At 41.8% G+C, this 18,370-nt stretch overlaps 2 protein-coding genes across 4 annotated transcripts in view; one reads left to right on the top strand and one right to left on the bottom strand.

Moving 5' to 3' along the window:
- Nucleotides 1–1,913, bottom strand: part of PDCD10 (programmed cell death 10) — a 42,479-nt gene extending 40,566 nt beyond the window's left edge. The window contains exon 1 of one of the 3 annotated variants that reach the window (XM_058188120.1): nucleotides 1,731–1,910. The gene's annotated coding sequence lies outside the window, so the exon portion shown is untranslated. Of the gene's footprint in view, nucleotides 1–1,712 lie in introns of all 3 variants that reach the window. The other 2 variants (XM_058188119.1, XM_058188121.1) reach the window with 2 other exon arrangements.
- A 282-nt stretch (nucleotides 1,914–2,195) lies between these two features.
- The window catches only part of SERPINI1 (serpin family I member 1), a 147,899-nt gene continuing 131,724 nt past the window's right edge, over nucleotides 2,196–18,370 (top strand). The window contains exon 1 of the mRNA XM_058188599.1: nucleotides 2,196–2,351. The gene's annotated coding sequence lies outside the window, so the exon portion shown is untranslated. The remainder of the gene's footprint in view (nucleotides 2,352–18,370) is intronic.

The following is an 18,370-nucleotide window of genomic DNA, read 5'->3' on the forward strand; positions in this document are numbered from 1 at the left end:
CATTCCTGGGGCCGCCAAACTTCCCATGCTACTGCTCTCTGCACCAGCTGTAGCCTCCTAATACTCAAGGCTAGCCCCATGTAGAATGCAATAATCCAACTGCATAGTGTAGTGTAAAAATAACTTTTATATGCACTGAAAAAACAAAAACAATGCATGTGACTCAGTTTATTGAGATGTAGGGAACCTCTGACCTAAATATTTATATCTTCTAACCAGCCATATTCACATTTTTTATATTTATTACGCCCTTTAGTCTCCCAAGAACAAAGATGGCTGGATGCATTTTAAAGAATGAGAATACCAAGGTGAAAATGTCTTCCTTCTGTATACCAAAAATAAAGTCACATTTTCATGCTTTGGCCATCTATTACATTCAAATGCAGAATCTCCTAGGTTTTTTTTGAAGAAGACAATATCATGACAGGAAATGTTCTCTCTCATGTCCGATTTTAATACGGTGTAAACACTGCATCAAAGTATAATGGAATAGATATGATCATTGGTTGCAAACCCAAGCACTTCTATACTTAGATCATTAAAGTTTCACTCTGACCAACTGAGAACAACTGCAATACGTCTACAAATGAACATTATCAGTGTTAATAAGTACCAACTTCAGCATTAGCCTGCCCTTCCAAGATGCAGGGGGAAAAATATTATATTTAAACAAAAGCTATTTCAGTGTATTTCCTTCAAACATACTTATTCCTGACCAAATGAGATAAATCCCATAAAACTGGACAGCAGGAATCACTCTCTTGAATTATATAATCCCTGAGATCTGGTCATATGACAAGATACCTCACTATTACTAAGCAGAAACACCCAAGTTTTTCCTCCTGAGCAGCTCCCATTTTTCCCTTCCTTCAACAAGCACATCCTTCCAAGAATGGGCATGCATTTGGGTGTGTGCAGATGCATCATACCGTATACACTGCTCCAGTTGAAGTACCTTTTTGTCTTCATGGAAGGCAGGTTGAAACAGTTTCTCAGGCGAAGGATATACAACCATCTGCCCTTTATGAATAGCAGGGTTCAAGGAGAGTTTTAACCCCATCACTTGAGGCCTGTCCAAAGGCATCCAAGAGACCCTCCACACACAATCAGGGTCCCAGAAAGACAAGCTTCTGCCCGCCACCCCCCCACCCCCCCCCCCCGCAGCAAGATCAGAAGGGCTGAGCCTTCTTCCTGCAGATGCTCCCCGCTTTTATCCTCCTCCTTTCAACGAGACAGGTTGCTGTCGTTTCCCGCCTTCCATATAATGTATGTATGTATGTATTTACTCTCCTCACAGCTACGAAAGGGCGGACATCTTCATCCAAGCAACTCCCGACCCGTATTCACCCATCGCCCGCCCCCCCCTCCCGTACCTAAATCTTCCTTTCAGATACCAGAAGCTGCTTCTCCCCTTGCAAAGGTTTGAGCGCCTGCAGGAAAAAAAAGGGGCACTTTTCCCTCAGTCTGCTGGAGGGGGACGACAAGTCGCTGCCCCCCCACCCCACTTTCTCTCGCGGCGCTCATGGAAGGGCTAGGCCCGAATGCACCGGGCCCTCCGATGCTGGAACCCCCCTTACGCATACAGGTCGACGTAACCTCTGTGGGGCGGTCAGGCCTTACGCAAATCTACCAATGACCTCCCCCCCCCCTCCGGGCATTGCCTTGGCGACACCCGAAGAGGCAGAGGAAGGGGGCCTCTTCCGCCACATTACCTCACTTCTCGCTTTTACCTGACCCGCGAAGCCTCTAGGACTCCCGAGCAGGTTCTCCCCGCGCCGCTCCTGCCGGAAGTACGTGCCGGAAAAGAAGCGTCCTCCTCTCTCTCTCTCTATGTCTCTCTCTCTCTCTGTGTCTCTCGCCGCTGCCACCGTTGTTACCACACACACCAGGCGTTGTCCGGAACTAGCCGGCGATCGCGTGAGCCCATGGGATCTGTAGTCCGCTTCTCAGAAAAACTACAGGTCCCGAAAAGCATTGCGAGGGCTCGGGGGGGAAAAAAAAGAAAATGGGGCGGGAAGGGGAGTGTGGGGGGAGAAAAAGAGGCCGCGCTGCAAAGCAAGCGGGGAGGGGGAGGAGCCGGCGAGGGAGAAGACCAATCAAAAGGCAGAGTGGGAATGGTGGGCGAGGCTTTGACCGTATTAGGGAAAAAGAGGCGGGGCGAAGGGAAAAAAGGATGGGCGGGGGAGAGTAAAACTCTTCGGGCGATACAAGACGCGACAGAAGCGATCCTGGAGGCGGCGGTCTTGCTTCTCGCACAGTTTCAGCTCAAGGGACGGGTTGAGGTTGGCGGGTTCGGCAGCCGCACCTGAACCCCTTTGCGACTTCACACCAGAGGGTTTCTGTCGGGACAGGTAAGCCCCGCCAGCCGCTCCTGCACCAGCACAGCTTCGTCCTGGGTGTCTTTGGCTTGCGGTGAAGCAGCTCCGGTTGGGGAACGCTGGAGCGCCCATCTCGCGTTGTGCAGCCTTTAAAAAGGGGATCCTTTTCAAAATAAAATAAAATAAAAATAAATTCCCATCGCTCGGTAAACGAAGTACAACGTGTGTCCTTTTAGGAGAGCTTTCCGCTTATTCACAAAAAAAAAACAACACCATGCTTTTAAAAAATCTTAGGACTTTCTATTTCAGCAGAATAAACGGCTCCAGATGTATTTAAGGAGAGAGAGAGAAAAACCCACATTTGGGAAATTCTCTTATCACTTGATCATGATAGTCTTTTGGGGCTGATTCTTTTTCTCTTTTGTTCCTGCTTTTCCTGCTAGATCTTTGCAGGTATTTGCTAGATCTTTTCGCACATGTATGTTGCATAAATTCCTCTGAGCAAGGCTTGATACTTTTTTCCTGACATTTTTACAAATACCTTTTTTCACTAGAGGATGAGACACAATTAGGTTTTTAAGTAAAGACCCTGTGAGCTTCATTCATTCTCTTTTTCCTCGCATGTGTTCTTTGCCAGGGCATCCTAAACAATTGTAGCACCCGAGCAGAACTTTAAAATGCATTTTTTTAGTACTGAGAATTGGCCTTTATGGGTTAATATAAAGATAAATGGTTGCTTATTGTATCCTGTAACATTAACAGGAGTTTCAGTTAGTGCAATAAATCAGTTGAAAGTTTTATGTTGATTGTCTGACCATTAACATGATCCCTTCTGAATTGTGTATCTCCCTCTGTATTAGAACAAGCTAATTTTTTATGTATTGAAGTCATTGGGAATGTTGTCATTGTTTTCAAGTGAACTGAAATGTAAATTTCATGTTTAAAAAAAGTGGGGGGGAAATGACCTGTCCATTATCAAGATGTGGATGAAGAAATAAATTTATGATTCTTTCTGATTAGCATTGATTAAGTTAATCTTATGTGAATTGCATAGACTGGTATCTGTGTAAATCTGTAATGACTACTCTGCACAATAAGATATTCCAGAAACATTTCTTGAGAAGATCATTCAGTCTCTTCACTTCAATTGACTCTACTCACCTCAACGAGGAATGTAGAAATGCCTAATAGTCTTTTTAAAATGCAGGCTGAGATCTGTGTGAATAAAACTTCAGCTCTGTAAAGAACAACAATCTAATCTGGCCCTATACTAGGAAATTTATTTTCTTCTACCCATAGAGTGTTGTCGGATTGATCTGAATACCTGGTTCTTTTTTTAAACAAATATTGTCTCCTTAACACGTTGCAATTCCCATTTCTCCCTCCTCATGTAATAACAGTTAATAAAAATACATCTTAATATTACGCTATGTAAATTTAATTTGTGGACTGTAATAGAAATATGTATTGTAATAGAAGGGAAAGGTGTTTTTCAGATTCTTAAATGCCAGCATGACATTTTATATCAGTTCATTTTAAATTCTTATCAGTTTTCTAGGTGTCTAGAAAACCAGGTGCAGGAATGTTTGTATCCCTGATTATTTACTTCCAAATTGAAGTTCTGCCAAAATAAAATTACCATCTGGCTTATCCTTCTTTACATGACAATAAAAGCTTCAGCAGGATTTAGTTTACCTATAATAAATACCTATAACATAAACCATGTAATCCTGAAAGTATTTACTTATAAAGAAATATTTCTAAAGTCTATGATATGGCCACTTATGGGGTGTATTTATTACTGCATAAAAAGAAAACACATATATACTTATTATTTAGTGCAAATATAGAACAATTTTAAAATAACTGATTTGTGAATTAAAACAGTTACATTCTAAGCATTTGGGATTTCTGTGACTATGTAGTTGTTTATGAGATACGATGTGATCCATATTTCCATTCCAGGCTTTGCATATAATGTAAGTCTATAAATTTAATCTCATTTTTATATGTAGTTTAGATAATGTTCTTTATAGTTCATCTCATGTGTGTCACGCCATTGATCTTTCATTCCCAAGAATTTGATGAAAATTAGCATCTACGTCAGTGCCAAATAAATCACATTGTGGCTTGTCTGAAGAATGGACTGCTGATTTGATTTGGAATTCATTAAACAAAGACATCTCTTTTCAGGATCACATAGCTGTTTTAATAAGCCACAGGAAAATATTGTGTTCGCAATCCTAGGCATTCTGAAATAGATTTTTCTAAATAAATCTGAAGCTTTATCTATTCATATTTTATCCAGATACATATTAAGCTAAATCTATCTCCTGATTAAAACAATCTTTTTTTTAAGGTTTCTTTTAAATCTCCCATTTATTACTTTATAAGTAACTCAAGATTGAGAACCTACATTGTTCTCCTTCCTCCTATTTTTCCTACAATAACGCTGTGAGGTGAGAGAGAGAGACTGGCCCAAAAATTATCCAGCTTGCTTTCATGCCTATCATGGGACTAGAACTCATAGTTTCCTGATTTCTAGGCTGGTACTTTAACCTCTAGACCAAAGTAGCTCTTAATTATATCTTAGCTAGGATATGACCACAGATCAGTTAGATCTGCACCTGAGAAGCACTGCTTTCCTTTTCATATTGGACATGGAGAAGGTTTGCTTGTGTATTGTGGGTGTCATAATGTGGCAGGAAGATTTGCAGCCTGAGTTTTAAGATCATCAGTTTTTCCTCTTTCTGTTATCTTTTCTTCCCTTTCTGAATGGAACGGGTAGGGAAAAGCAAGTACTTTACAAGAGATTTGAACAGATTATTTGTAGAGGAATTTTGAAAGTAGCATGAGAGCCACGTGCAACTTAAAACCATAGGTTGCTCTATATACCATTTTTAATGAAGTTCATGTGTTCTTTAGAAGATGCAAAGAGGCACCTTACCCTTCACACCAACAGGAAATGTTTTCTTTTAAATGGAAGCCTCATTTTAAATGGAAGCATCATTCATTTTATTTAAAAAAATCCCCTCGCACATACATGCTAGTCATTGCCGACTCTAGGGGGCGGTGCTCATCTCCGTTTCAAAGCTGAAGAGCCAGTGCTGTCCGAAGACGTCTCCGTGGTCATGTGGCCGGCATGACTCAACGCCAAAGGCGCACGGAACACTGTTACCTTCCCACCAAAGATGGTCCCTATTTTTTCTACTTGCATTTTTACGTGCTTTCGAAATTGCTAGGTTGGCAGAAGCTGGGACAAGTAACGGGAGCTCACCCCGTTACACGGCAGCACTAGGGATTCGAACCGCTGAATGGTTGCCTTGTAACCATTCATTTAAAGAAAAAAACAAAGTGTCTGATGTTAAAGGAAATATTTATAACTAGCTTGTAAGCTAGACTTTGCAACTACAGGTTAAATGATCTGTAACTTATTCATTCTGTGTCTGCTTTTATGTAAGCTATTATTTAGTTATTACTGTTGAATAGGCTTCAAGAGTTCACATATTACGCTGAACCTTGGCTTTTTCACGATCATAATTGTTTGGATTCATACAGAAAACTAAGGCAAACCACATTATGGCTTTGTGAAGAGCATGCAGGAAATTTAACCTCTCTGTTCTAGAATTTTCAAAATCATTTCTGGATCAGGCTGATACCAATTTGAACCTTTAGATTCATAGACTAACCAAATGCATTCAGATAGTGGCTGTCATTACACCTTATGATAATGAATTTCACAGGCTCTTTTTATGCTGTATTAAGGATATATTCCTTTTTCCCTGTTCTAAACCTTCAGCTTTATTGGAGGACCCATGCATTTAGCATTTTAAAAGAGAAGGAAAAAAACGGGTGAAATCCAGCAGGTTCTAATAGGTTCTGGAGAACTGGTAGCGGAAATTTTGAGTAGTTTGGAGAACCATGGCTGGCCCCAAAGTATGGTGGGAATGAAGATTTTGTAATATCCTTCCCCCAGGAGAGGAAGGAATGGAGATTTTGCAGTATCCTTCCCCTGGAAAAGGGTGGGAATGAAGATGTTGCAATAGCCTTCCCCTGCCACGCCCACCAAGCCACGCCCACAGAACCGGTAGGGAAAAAATTTGGATTTCACCCCTGGAAAAAAAAAACCAAAGAGTTTCAGTCCCCTAGTAATTCAAGTGGCACTTTGTCCAATTGTGATGTTGATACACATTACTCTTCTGTTCAGTATGTCCATCAAATTTTTTTGTAGTTACATAGTATAGTAGTAGTAAAAGTAGTTTACATAGTAAAAGTAGTTACATAGAATAGAGAAAGTTTCTGTGCACACTTTTTGCAGCAGTGTGTTGCTTCTCTAGATGGTTGATGTAGAAAGAAACATCTGGAAGTTGTGATGTACAATGAGATGTTCCTCAGACAGTTTTCTGCATTGTAGCTCCTATATAGTTTTACCTTTATCACAAGAGGAATCAAATTACAAGCATCATCTAAAGCATGTTACTCCCCTGTTTTGTTTTTACAGAACTAAACATCTTTCTGTTAAATTAGAGCTTCTTCCATCCAAAAAGCTGAGAAGACTGTAGTCAAAAATGCAAAGATTGAAGATGATGTACTTACTGTAGATGGGCAAGCATGAAAATATAAGAAATTGGCATATCCGTTTTATGTTACAGTTGCAGTTTCTTGAATAAATCATAAATTAGGGTGAGTTGGTTTAGTAGAGCTCTCATTGCAGAGATTGCACGAGAAACTTTGCCTCTGAGATTTTACCTCAGGATGTTGTCCAGTGGTGTCCTTAGAGCTGCTCAAACAAATCTCTTGGTCCAATTCAGTCAACAGGGGAGCTGGTCTAAATGCAGTGAGTGATTTTAGTTTTCCCAAGGCTTAAAATGTCTAATTTGTTCTCTGAATTTTCTCAGACTGAAAACTTGGTTTGGATGTTTATCATGCCAATGATACTATGAGGAGCAAATCGTAGAGAATGAGGGGCATAGGCTACCAGTGTCTGATTCACTCCACTAAACCACTAAATTAATAATTCCTTAATACTAAGAATATCTCTCCTTATATTTTTTCCTAATGAAGGGTAGATTACAGTACTTAAACTCCTGAATTATTATCATTATTGGAACATACTTTATATAATCCTGAATCTATCGTACTCTTTACAAGCAGTTAATGGAGATTCATCTCAGTAATTACCATTATCTGCAAGGACTCTGGTGTAAAGAGTTGGTAAAACCTAGATTAGCAAATCAATAGCAAAAGGTCTTTAAATTATTGAGCACATTTCCTACGCTCTTCAAACAAGTCTAATTTGACAATGATTATTTTTCATGTTTACTAACTCTCCACAGAATTAAAAAGGATTAGTTATTAACTTGTGTTAGAAGTATAAAATGGAAGAAGTGACTCTTTTTTTCTGGGCTGGTTCTGTAATGTGGTGTTCTGGTTTGATATGCATAAGACTGTTCATGTGGCTGTCATGAAGAACATTACACTTTTAAAAATGCAAATGTAGTTTTGACTTATGTACCAAAACCTCTAATGTATCACTACATGCAGAATAATGGATTTCTCATGCATGGAGGAGAGCAAAGATGATCATTGTTCATCATTACAAGTATAGCACCACCCTAGATTAATAGTCTTGACTGATGTATATATATGATATTTGCTTTTGAGCTGCCTTTTTAGTGACTTAATAGAAAGACTGATGAATATTACATTGTGTGATCAAAGTTTAATTCTTTATTTTAAAATTAAGCTAAATGATTTGTTTTTTATATGATAAAAGACGTTTTTGTGGGATTTTAATTGTCTTTAATTTGTTGTCTTCCTTCCTTCATCCCGCCCTCTCTCCTGAATTTTTTTTTAAATCTTCTACAGAAAAATATAATAAGCAAAGCTTAAGCAAACATGTCAAAGATCAAAATTGTGAATTGCCAGAATGTCAGATAACCTGCAGATTCAATGCAGAATATTGAATTTAGGACTTTTTGAATAAGATATTTGAGGGCGGGTTATAGCAGGGGTGGAATCCAGCAGGTTCTGACAGGTTCTGGAGAACTGGTAGTGGAAATTTTGAGTAGTTCGGAGAACTGGTAGCGGAAATTTTGAGTAGTTTGGAGAACTGGCAAATACCACCTCTGGCTGGTCCCAGAGTGGGGTGGGAATGGTGATTTTGCAATATCCTTCACCCAGGAGTGGGGAGGGGATGGTAATTTTGCAGTATCCTTCCCCTGCCACGCCCACCAAGCCACACGAAGCCCACAGAACCAGTAGTAAAATAAATCGGATTTCACCATTGGGTTATAGCCATGTCTGGCACTAGGCATAGAACCTCCCCCCCCCCTCAATATAGGAATTTCAGTTGTGTACTTGTGGCAGCCAGATTGTCTTTCTAGATCCTCCCTTTCTTAGGTTCTCCATGGTCATACTGTATACCAGACTATACTAAAATGGGATTAGGTAGTTTATAATTCATTCTATTGGGAAGCGCAGCCAAAGGTGTAAATATATAACATAATAGTGATAATATAAAGCAGTATGAAAGGGGAGTTTGATAGCCATCAAAATAAGTGGCTCTGAGCGCATTTGAATTAGTTGCATATAAATATTTAAAGATGCATGATACCAATGACTTGGGTAAGAAAAAAGCAACTGCTTGGATTGGGGTCTTTTTTTTTTTCCAACGCCATATCCTAGGAGGGATTTTCAGGGCAATGTAGTATTAGAAAGGTGCATAATCTGAGCAGCTGAAAGGTTCATCAATCAACAGAAACTGGGAGTACAAGTGCATAGTCATGGATATAAAAAAGAGGGAGAGGAAATACCTTGGTGGAAAGAAAAAAGATTAGAGGAGAATCAATGATTGTATGAAATGGAGAGACAGGTTTTCTGGACAGCATTTCTCCTTCTGTTTTAAAACAATGTCAAACCTCATTTTAGCACTTGACACTTGGATTGCTGCGCCTTCCAATTCAAAATGGCAGGTGAACTATGGCACAAATTCCAATCATAGTGCAGAAAACAGGGAACCTGTAATTGATAAACCACGTTCAGTCCTCACTACCTGTCGTTTAACATTTCATCCATCCCAAGTGTACATCTAGCTAACACTGGGGGGACATTTTTTGAATTTATGGAGTGAACTGTATGCCCAATGTTTTGCAGAGACTTCAGGTGCCTTGTTCATCTCCCCTAAAAGTAATCTGATTTTCCTAATTTTGGCTCTTTCTTATCTTTTTTTTTTATATAACTTGCTCAGAGTTGCTTCACTGCCAGGAAGGCAGCCTCTACCTTTCATAAATACCCAAAACATATGGCTAAAAAAACCAAAACCCTCTGAAAAATGTCCATTTTTAAAAAAATTTTGCTAATTGCAAGGATGTAATGATGTTAGTGGTCTGATTGCTGCTCTTTTCTTTTATTAAATATGGTCCTTCATTACAAGAAAATTGATCTGGATGCATTTTGGGAATAGCTTCCTTTAGAAACAAATCCTTTTGAATGAAGCTGGGCTCATACTTCTCAGTAAACTTTCTTGGGATTTGTGCTCTGCTGTTTACAGCAACCACAGCCTCCCTTTGCAATATTTTCCACCTTTCCTTTCAGGACATAAGAAAAATATTAAAACCACTGGCAGGTAGTTTGGGAACCAAGTACCTATACTCATTTATCATCCTTGTCAGAATAAAAAAAAAACAAATTCAGAATTTGATTCAAGCCATTATTTCATTCAGGTTGACTTCCAGACCTAACCTTAGATTTTCTGGTGGTCTCTTACCTGATTCGTTTAGCTTTTTCAGTCACATGCTGTCATCTGCTATTGATTTATTGATTATGTCTTAAGAAAACCACATAATTAGATTTTCTCCTTGAGAAGTTACCTGTTGTAGGCAACAAACATGATTATCCCCAATGCATAAGATTTAGGAGAACAGCATTCTATCTTCAATTTTCAGCACTGCCACCCCTCGAAAACTTTACGTAATTGTAGAAGCAATGCCATGCAGATTGGAAAAAAACACTGTCTTAAAATTAATAATAACTTGTCCTTAGTTGATGTATCAATTTAGGCATCTATCTGTCTTTCTCGTTGCCTGTTCCGTCAGGTTTCTACTAAGAGGATTTCTTTCATATGTGGTAACAGGTCATAAAATTTCATTCTTGCACAAAATCATTACTCAATCTTGCTGGATTTTTTCCAAAACCACTAGATTTACACATGATATTGATAATATGAGAGTCAAGTTGCAGCAAAATGGCTGGCAAACAAATTTAATAATAATAGTTTATTTATTTTTATTTATTTATTTATTATTTAAATTTTTATACCGCCCTTCTCCCGAAGGACTCAGGGCGGTTTACAGCCAGATAAAATAAACAGTCCTATTACAAAATAAATACTATTAAAATACCACTAAAAAACTTATTCAATTTGGCCGCAATTAAAATTTAGCAAATAATAAAACCCATTAAAAAACCCATTAAAAACCCATCAATAAAACCCATTAAAAAACCCATAAAAAACTAACCCAGTCCAGCGCAAATAAATAAGTGAGTTTTGAGCTCGCGGCGAAAGGTTCGGAGGTCCGGAAGTTGACGAAGTCCTGGGGGGAGTTCGTTCCAGAGGGCGGGAGCCCCCACAGAGAAGGCCCTTCCCCTGGGTGTCGCCAGACGACACTGTCGCCGACGGCACCCCGAGGAGTCCCTCTCTGTGAGAGCGCACGGGTCGGTGAGAGGTATTCGGTAGCAGCAGGCGGTCCCGTAAGTAACCCGGCCCTATGCCATGGAGCGCTTTAAAGACGTTCACCAACACCTTGAAGCGCACCCGGAAGGCCACAGGTAGCCAGTGCAGCCTGCGCAGGATAGGTGTCACTCGGGAGCCACGAGGGGCTCCCTCTATCACCCGCGCCGCTGCATTCTGGACCAACTGCAGCCTCCGGATGCCCTTCAAGGGGAGCCCCATGTAGAGAGCATTGCAGTAGTCCAGACGAGACGTCACAAGGGCGTGAGTGACTGTGCACAAGGCATCCCGGTCTAGAAAGGGGCGCAACTGGCGCACCAGGCGAACCTGGTGGAAAGCTCTCCTGGAGACGGCCGTCAAATGATCTTCAAAAGACAGCCGTGCATCCAGGAGAACGCCCAGATTGCGCACCCTCTCCATCGGAGCCAATGACTCGCTCCCGACAGTCAGCCGCGGACTCAGCTGACTGTACCGGGATGCCGGCATCCACAGCCACTCCGTCTTGGAGGGATTGAGCTTGAGCCTGTTTCTCCCCATCCAGACCCGTACGGCTTCCAAACACCGGGACAGCATTTCGATAGCTTCATTGGGGTGGCCCGGTGTGGAAAAGTACAGCTGGGTGTCATCAGCGTACAGCTGGTACCTCACACCGAAGCCACTGATGATCTCACCCAGCGGCTTCATATAGATGTTGAACAGAAGGGGCGAGAGAATCGACCCCTGCGGCACCCCACAAGTGAGGCGCCGCGGGGTGACCTCTGCCCGTCAACACCGTCTGCGACCGGTCGGAGAGATAGGAGGAGAACCACCAATAAACGGTGCCTCCCACTCCCAATCCCTCCAACCGGCGCAGCAGGATACCATGGTCGATGGTATCAAAAGCCGCTGAGAGGTCTAATAGGACCAGGGCAGAGGAATAACCCCTATCCCTGGCCCTCCAGAGATCATCCACCAACGCGACCAAAGCCGTCTCAGTGCTGTAACGGGTCGGAAGCGGACTGGAGCAGGTCCAGATAGACAGTTTCCTCCAGGTGCAGAAACTGATATGCCACCATACTCTCTACAACCTTCGCATGAGCGGGTTGGAGACCGACGATAGTTACCTAAAACAGCGGGTCAGGAAGGCTTCTTGAGGAGGGCCTCACCACCGCCTCTTTCAAGGCGGCGGAAGACTCCGCCAACAAGGAAGCACTCGTAAGCCCCTGGAGCCAGCCTCGTGTCACCTCCTGAGTGGCCAGCACCAGCCAGGAGGGGCACGGGTCCAGTAAACACGTGGTGGCATTCAATCTACCCAGCAACCTGTCCATGTCCTCGGGAGTCACAGGGTCAAACTCATCCCAAACAACATCACCAAGACCGCCCTCAGATACCCCGTCTGAATCACCACAATTTTGGTCCAGACCGTCCCTAAGCTGAACGATTTTATCGTATAGATAACCGTTAAACTCCTCAGCACGTCCCCGCAACAGGTCATCCCGCTCCCCCTGGTGAAGGAGGGAGCGGGTCACCCAGAACAGGGCAGCTGGGCGGTTATCTGCCGGCGCAATGAGGAGGCGTAGGAACGCCTCGCTTCCTCAGTGCCACTAGGTAGGTCCTAGTATAGGATCTAACTAGTGTCCGATCAACCTCTGAGCGGCTGGACCTCCAGGAACTCTCTAGGCGTCTTCTCCGGCGTTTCATCCCCCTCAGCTCCTCGGAGAACCAAGGAGCCGGTTGGGATCTGCGCCGGGTCAGAGGCCGCAAAGGCACGACACGGTCTAAAGCCCCAGCCGCAGCCCGTTCCCAGGCTGCAGCTAGTTCCTCTGCCGTGCCGTGAGCCAGACCCTCAGGAAGTGGCCCAAGCTCCGTCCGAAACCTCTCTGGGTCCATCAGGCGCCTGGGACGGTACCATCGTAGTGGTTCCGTCTCCCTGCGGTGTTGGGTAGCGGTCAGAAAGTCCAGGCGAAGGAGAGAGTGATCTGACCATGACAAAGGTTCAATGACTATTTCCTTTAAGTCCAGATCTCTCGACCACTGACCAGAGACAAAAATCAGGTCCAGTGTGCCTCCCCCGATGTGAGTGGGGCCATCCACTACTTGAGTCAGGTCCAAGGCCGTCATGGAGGCCAAGAACTCCCGAGCTACCGTCGATGACGAGCCGGCAGATGGCAAGTTAAAGTCCCCCATGACTAACAGTCTGGGGGTCTCCACTGCCACCCTGGCAAGCACCTCCAGGAGCTCGGGCAGGGCAGCTGTCACGCAGCAAGGAGCCAGGTACGCGACCAGCAAGCCCATCTGACATCTATGACCCCACCTCACAAAGAGGGATTCACACCCGGCGATCTGAGGTACAGTGGTCTCCCTCGGCTCTAGACTCTCTTTAATAGCAACCGCCACCCCTCCACCCCTACCCTGGGCCCTCGGCTGATGGAATGCACGGAAACCCGGTGGGCACATCTCGACCAGGGGCACACCCCCTTCAGTGCCCAACCAGGTCTCCGTAACGCCTATAATATCCGCCGCACCCCCCTGAATCAGATCATGTATTAGGGGGGCCTTATTGGCCACGGACCGTGCGTTGCATAACATCAGACGCAGGCCCAGGCTCTGAGGGTCTTGACCATCCGGGGAACGGGAGAAGTCAGGGGGATCGGGGCACGCGATCGCCTGTAAACATCGAACGCGTGACCCCCTATGTCGATACGATCCCCCCCTTCCGCCATATCTGCCCCTCCCACTTACCGTGCAAATAGACTCACCCTCACACAAAGGAACACACTCCCCCCCCATAACCTCCGAACCCATTTGATAGTCGCCACGAGCATGCGTTGGAACTGGTTTCCCTCCCGACGGGCTACCCCTCACCCGCCCTAACCTCCCACCCCACCCAACGCTACCTCCCCTCCAGCCCAGACCCGTCAGTTTCTACCCTCCCCTTAAAATTCCCATTAAAATTCCCTTTAAAAACCCTATTAAAATAATTAATTAAAAATCCCCTGAGTCTCCTATTTTAACTCATTTATTGAGCCAGAACATACTGATTCTTGACATACAGTATACTTAGGTCTTGCAAATGCCACTGCATGTTTTCAAAAAATGTTGTAGTTTAGAAAGGGATGAGTTGGCACCGATAGAAATCAGGGTGCCAAATTTGTATTTGCAAAAATACTACATTATCCTAAGGTTGGTTATTAAAGGAACAAGCTAATGGTATGAAAGAAGTTAATCAGTCACAGGGAAGAGGTAAGACTAAACGGGCACATTATAAATCTAGCCCAGAGGTGTTAATTTACGGCATAACCTGGCTACTGTGCAGACTAGCAGATTATAGGTGGTCCTTATTTAATGACCAGCAATCTTTCAAAGTTATGATGGCCCTTTATCAGTTACAATTGATCCTTGAGTTTCTTAGCCTGCAGCAACAGCTCCCAGTTATGAAGTTACAGCAAACTGTGGTTAGGTGGTCAGAATTTCCAATGTTTCCTGCTGGCTTCCCACAAGGAAAGTCACAAGGGGAAGCTGGCAAGAAGTCAGAACTTGTATTCATATGAAGTCCTTGCTTAACAACTTGCATGATCCTTGCTTAAGGACAACAACCAGGACTTCCAGAACTGCCCTTGCTAAGTTGCACAGTCATGTGGTGTCGTGCTTCACAACTGCATCACTTCGCAATAGCAATTCCAAGGACTACCTGTACAATATAGTAGAGCTGAAACTAATGGGACACTGGGAACCAATAAACTCTTTGTTGTATTTTATTAAGCCAGCAGGAATAACAGATGTTACTAAAACTATAGGACAAAATTCGCTGAGCAGGCAAGTTGAATGTTAGAAAGGGGACTTACAGATATATATAATACCAGCTGGACAGTTTTCTCCAACCTGGGCATTCTTCAGAAGTATAGATTCAATCTTTTTTTTTTTTTAATTGAAAAAGTTTTAAAAAAACAAAAACATTTCCCCCCCTTTTCCCCCCCTCCCTCCCAGAAAACCCCTTCCCCTCCTTCCCCCGGCTTCCCGGTCAATCACAAGGTATTGTTATACATAAACCAAACATAGAATAAAATTTCCCTTCCAATCCAATTAACCTCATCCAAAGCTTTTCATCTCCCAACCCCCTCCCCATTACATAAAATAACTTCCTAATTATTCAAAGGCAATCTGATATTTCTTAATCTGATATCTGTTTTGTAGATAATCAATCCATTTTTTCCATTCAATTAAATATCTTTCCTGCGTATTGTCTTTTAAAAAAGCTGAGATTTTAGCCATCTCAGCCAAATTAATGACTTTCAGTATCCATTCTTCTATTGTAGGTACCTCTTCTTTCTTCCAGTATTGTCCAATCAACAATCTTGCTGCTGTTATTAAATTCAGAATCAGTTTAGTCTCAATCCCTGTACAATCCGTTATAAATCCCAAAAGGAAAAATTGTGGCAGGAACTTTATCTTCTTCTTCAATACATTTTGAATAATCCACCAAATTCTTATCCAAAAGGCCTTAATTTTCTTGCAAGTCCACCAAATATGAAAATATGTAGCGTCATCACAATCACACCTCCAACATTTCACTTGGATATTAAGATACATACATGATAATTTTTTGGGATCTAAGTGCCATCTATAAAACATCTTATAAAAATTTTCCCTTAATTCTGTGCTTGTGTAAACTTAACATTTCTAACCCAGATTTTCATTCAATCTTTGGAATGTTCAGGGGTGGCTCTGCTTGCTGAAAATTTGTGGGAGATGAAATTGACACATCAGGAGTACATCAGGTTGGGAAAGCAGCTGTAGAGGCATTTTGAATAATGAGATGGGCAGCAAATAAATATATATATGTATTTATGTATATGTATGAATGTATGTTTGGGGACAGTAAAGAAATTAGAACAAAGTGAGATCATTAAAATACTGGCTTGCTTTCAGTGGAAGTTCTTATGCCCCGGCCTGCAAATAGCCACTCACTTTTCTTAATGCTAATAGCGGGTCAGGGCATATCATAAGTATTTCTTTTACTCCTTATTCTAACAAATGCATCTTCAACTGTTCTCAAAAGCCTTAGCTGTAAGTTCTTGGAGCACTGATTTTCATCTTTGTAGGAGGGCTTTTCCAAAGGACTTAGAGAGCAGAGCAAATATTTTGGAAAAGATTTTTTGACACTGCATGACAATACATGCAAAGTACTTTCCTTTCAGTTATTCAAGCGGCTGCATCTTTTTTCCAAGATGACATGGTTTATGTTTGCAAAAAAAATAGCCAGAAATCATTTATGAAGCAGATATATAAGCCTGGAAAACAACATAGCTGTTCTAATGATTCATAGCCTTTCAGAGGATATGAACAGTTTACATTTTTCTGCTGTTGCAGTCCGCAAATTCAAACATACTGTATGTGTGATGTGATCCCACCACTTTGCAGCCTTCAAACTCCTCAACAGTGACCAGAGAATTGTCCAGCCTTGCTAATCTGGGGCATTATGCAAGTGCAACACAAAATCACATTTCCTCTATTAGTTGATTAATTAAATATAACCCAGAGATGTACTATTTTCATTCTTCCCCAACTAATCTTCCTAATTCTAGGGTTAAAGACTGATTTAGCATATATTATTGACAAGATTTCCTCTCTCTTTGAGTCAGTCAGAACTTAAGCAGCTGGATTTGATCTAGCTGGTGATCCTTTGACAAGTCATTGATCTTTTATCCATCTTCAGTTGCTTCTATAATGAGCAGATTAGGTCCAATACGAGTCTTCTTCCCCTTCAGCACTCTTCTACCAGTAGAAGAATGTGTGTGGACTTTGAATGTGTGTGGACTTTGTACCACTCACAAATGAACAAATATTCAGTAGCACAAACACGTCCTAATCCATTTTAGAATCACTTGCTGTCCTTTCTCTGGACTGAAATGAACAATCCATCTTCAGTAGGCACTAGAGCCTGTCTCAACTCTGTTTTAGACATTGTAGCTGCCAATCATTACCTCCAATTCTAAGTTTCTTCTTCTCAAAGAAAACTCTACCTCAGCATTTTCTTTTTAAGATTTATCCCTGTGCCATCCCCATATCTCTTTCTCCTAAAAGAATTATTAACTACCAGAATCCAAGCTTCGCATACTTTTTGTTACTTATTAGCAAAGTGATTGTTTTTATATCTTCATGGATCCATGGACATTTGAAAAGACAGTGAGATTGCGAGTAGGCTCATCACACTATGATAAATAGTGACTGACTGTCTCTTGACAGGGAAATCAGATCCAGATAGTTCAAATGGGTATAAAGATTTATTGCAAGCTTAAGCTCTCTATAAGAATCAGAACCACTAACAGTCAAAGCAGTTTGGCAGTAGATAAGAAATTCAAGGTGGGCTGAAGTTGTGGATGTGAAGGGACTCATGACTGATGATGTATTTGACTCCTCCCTTGGGCTCAGCCTGGTCATCTCTACACTGACTTATCAATTGACATTGAAAGGCACTTTATGGCTTGAAGGTGAGGGGGAATTGTAAAATAAATATCTGAATGATGCTGTCAGTTACATTTAATAGCACGCAGTCATGTAAGAAGATAGAGTTTAGAATTTCTAGAAGAGTATGTTAATCTTACCTTTCTGTGTGTCAAGTGAAAACTGTATGATGAAACATCTTCCTCTTTAGATTTGTGAGATGCATCTTTCTTCATGGACGAAACATAAGCTATTAACTTCCCTATAAATCTAAATAATAAGGTTCACTATGCAGCTTGTATTTCTATGCTATGGTTGACATATTCCGAAGTTGTTTGGGTCAATATCTTGCAATGCTGAGGAGTTTTAAAGATGAATTTTCTGTATCTTCTGGATAACCTTCCTCTCTCCATCCTAAAGATTTTTTTTTAATATTGTGGCATTCTGTGTTGCCCATAAAATTATTCTGGATTGTAAATATGGTGCAACAGATCTTGTGACCAAGGTCACAGCCTACACTATCCAGATAACAAGGCCATTGTACAAAATTGTACACTGTCATGGGGATCCAAAAAATGAAAATAAAATATTCCAAATTGCATCAAATTTTATATGATATCACCTGCTTTGTGTATACCAGTATCTGTCCCAAAGATCACCACATGACCAGGGAAAACAAGATTCACATGGAATGTTGTTAAATCAGGTTTATTGAAAATGACAAGTTTAATGTAAAAAAAAAAGATTAAGTGGGGTGGGATAAAGTGAATGAACAAAACCTCAGCCCTTATTTGTTAGCGAATTCATTAAAGTGAGGTCTCTCTGAATTGCCTGAAATAATTCTTCTCAGATATCTTAGCTGAAGGACTAATGGCTCTTTTTAGCAGATAAGATTGAA

This window comes from Ahaetulla prasina, chromosome 6, assembly GCF_028640845.1.
Source record: "Ahaetulla prasina isolate Xishuangbanna chromosome 6, ASM2864084v1, whole genome shotgun sequence".
Lineage (NCBI taxonomy): Eukaryota > Metazoa > Chordata > Lepidosauria > Squamata > Colubridae > Ahaetulla > Ahaetulla prasina.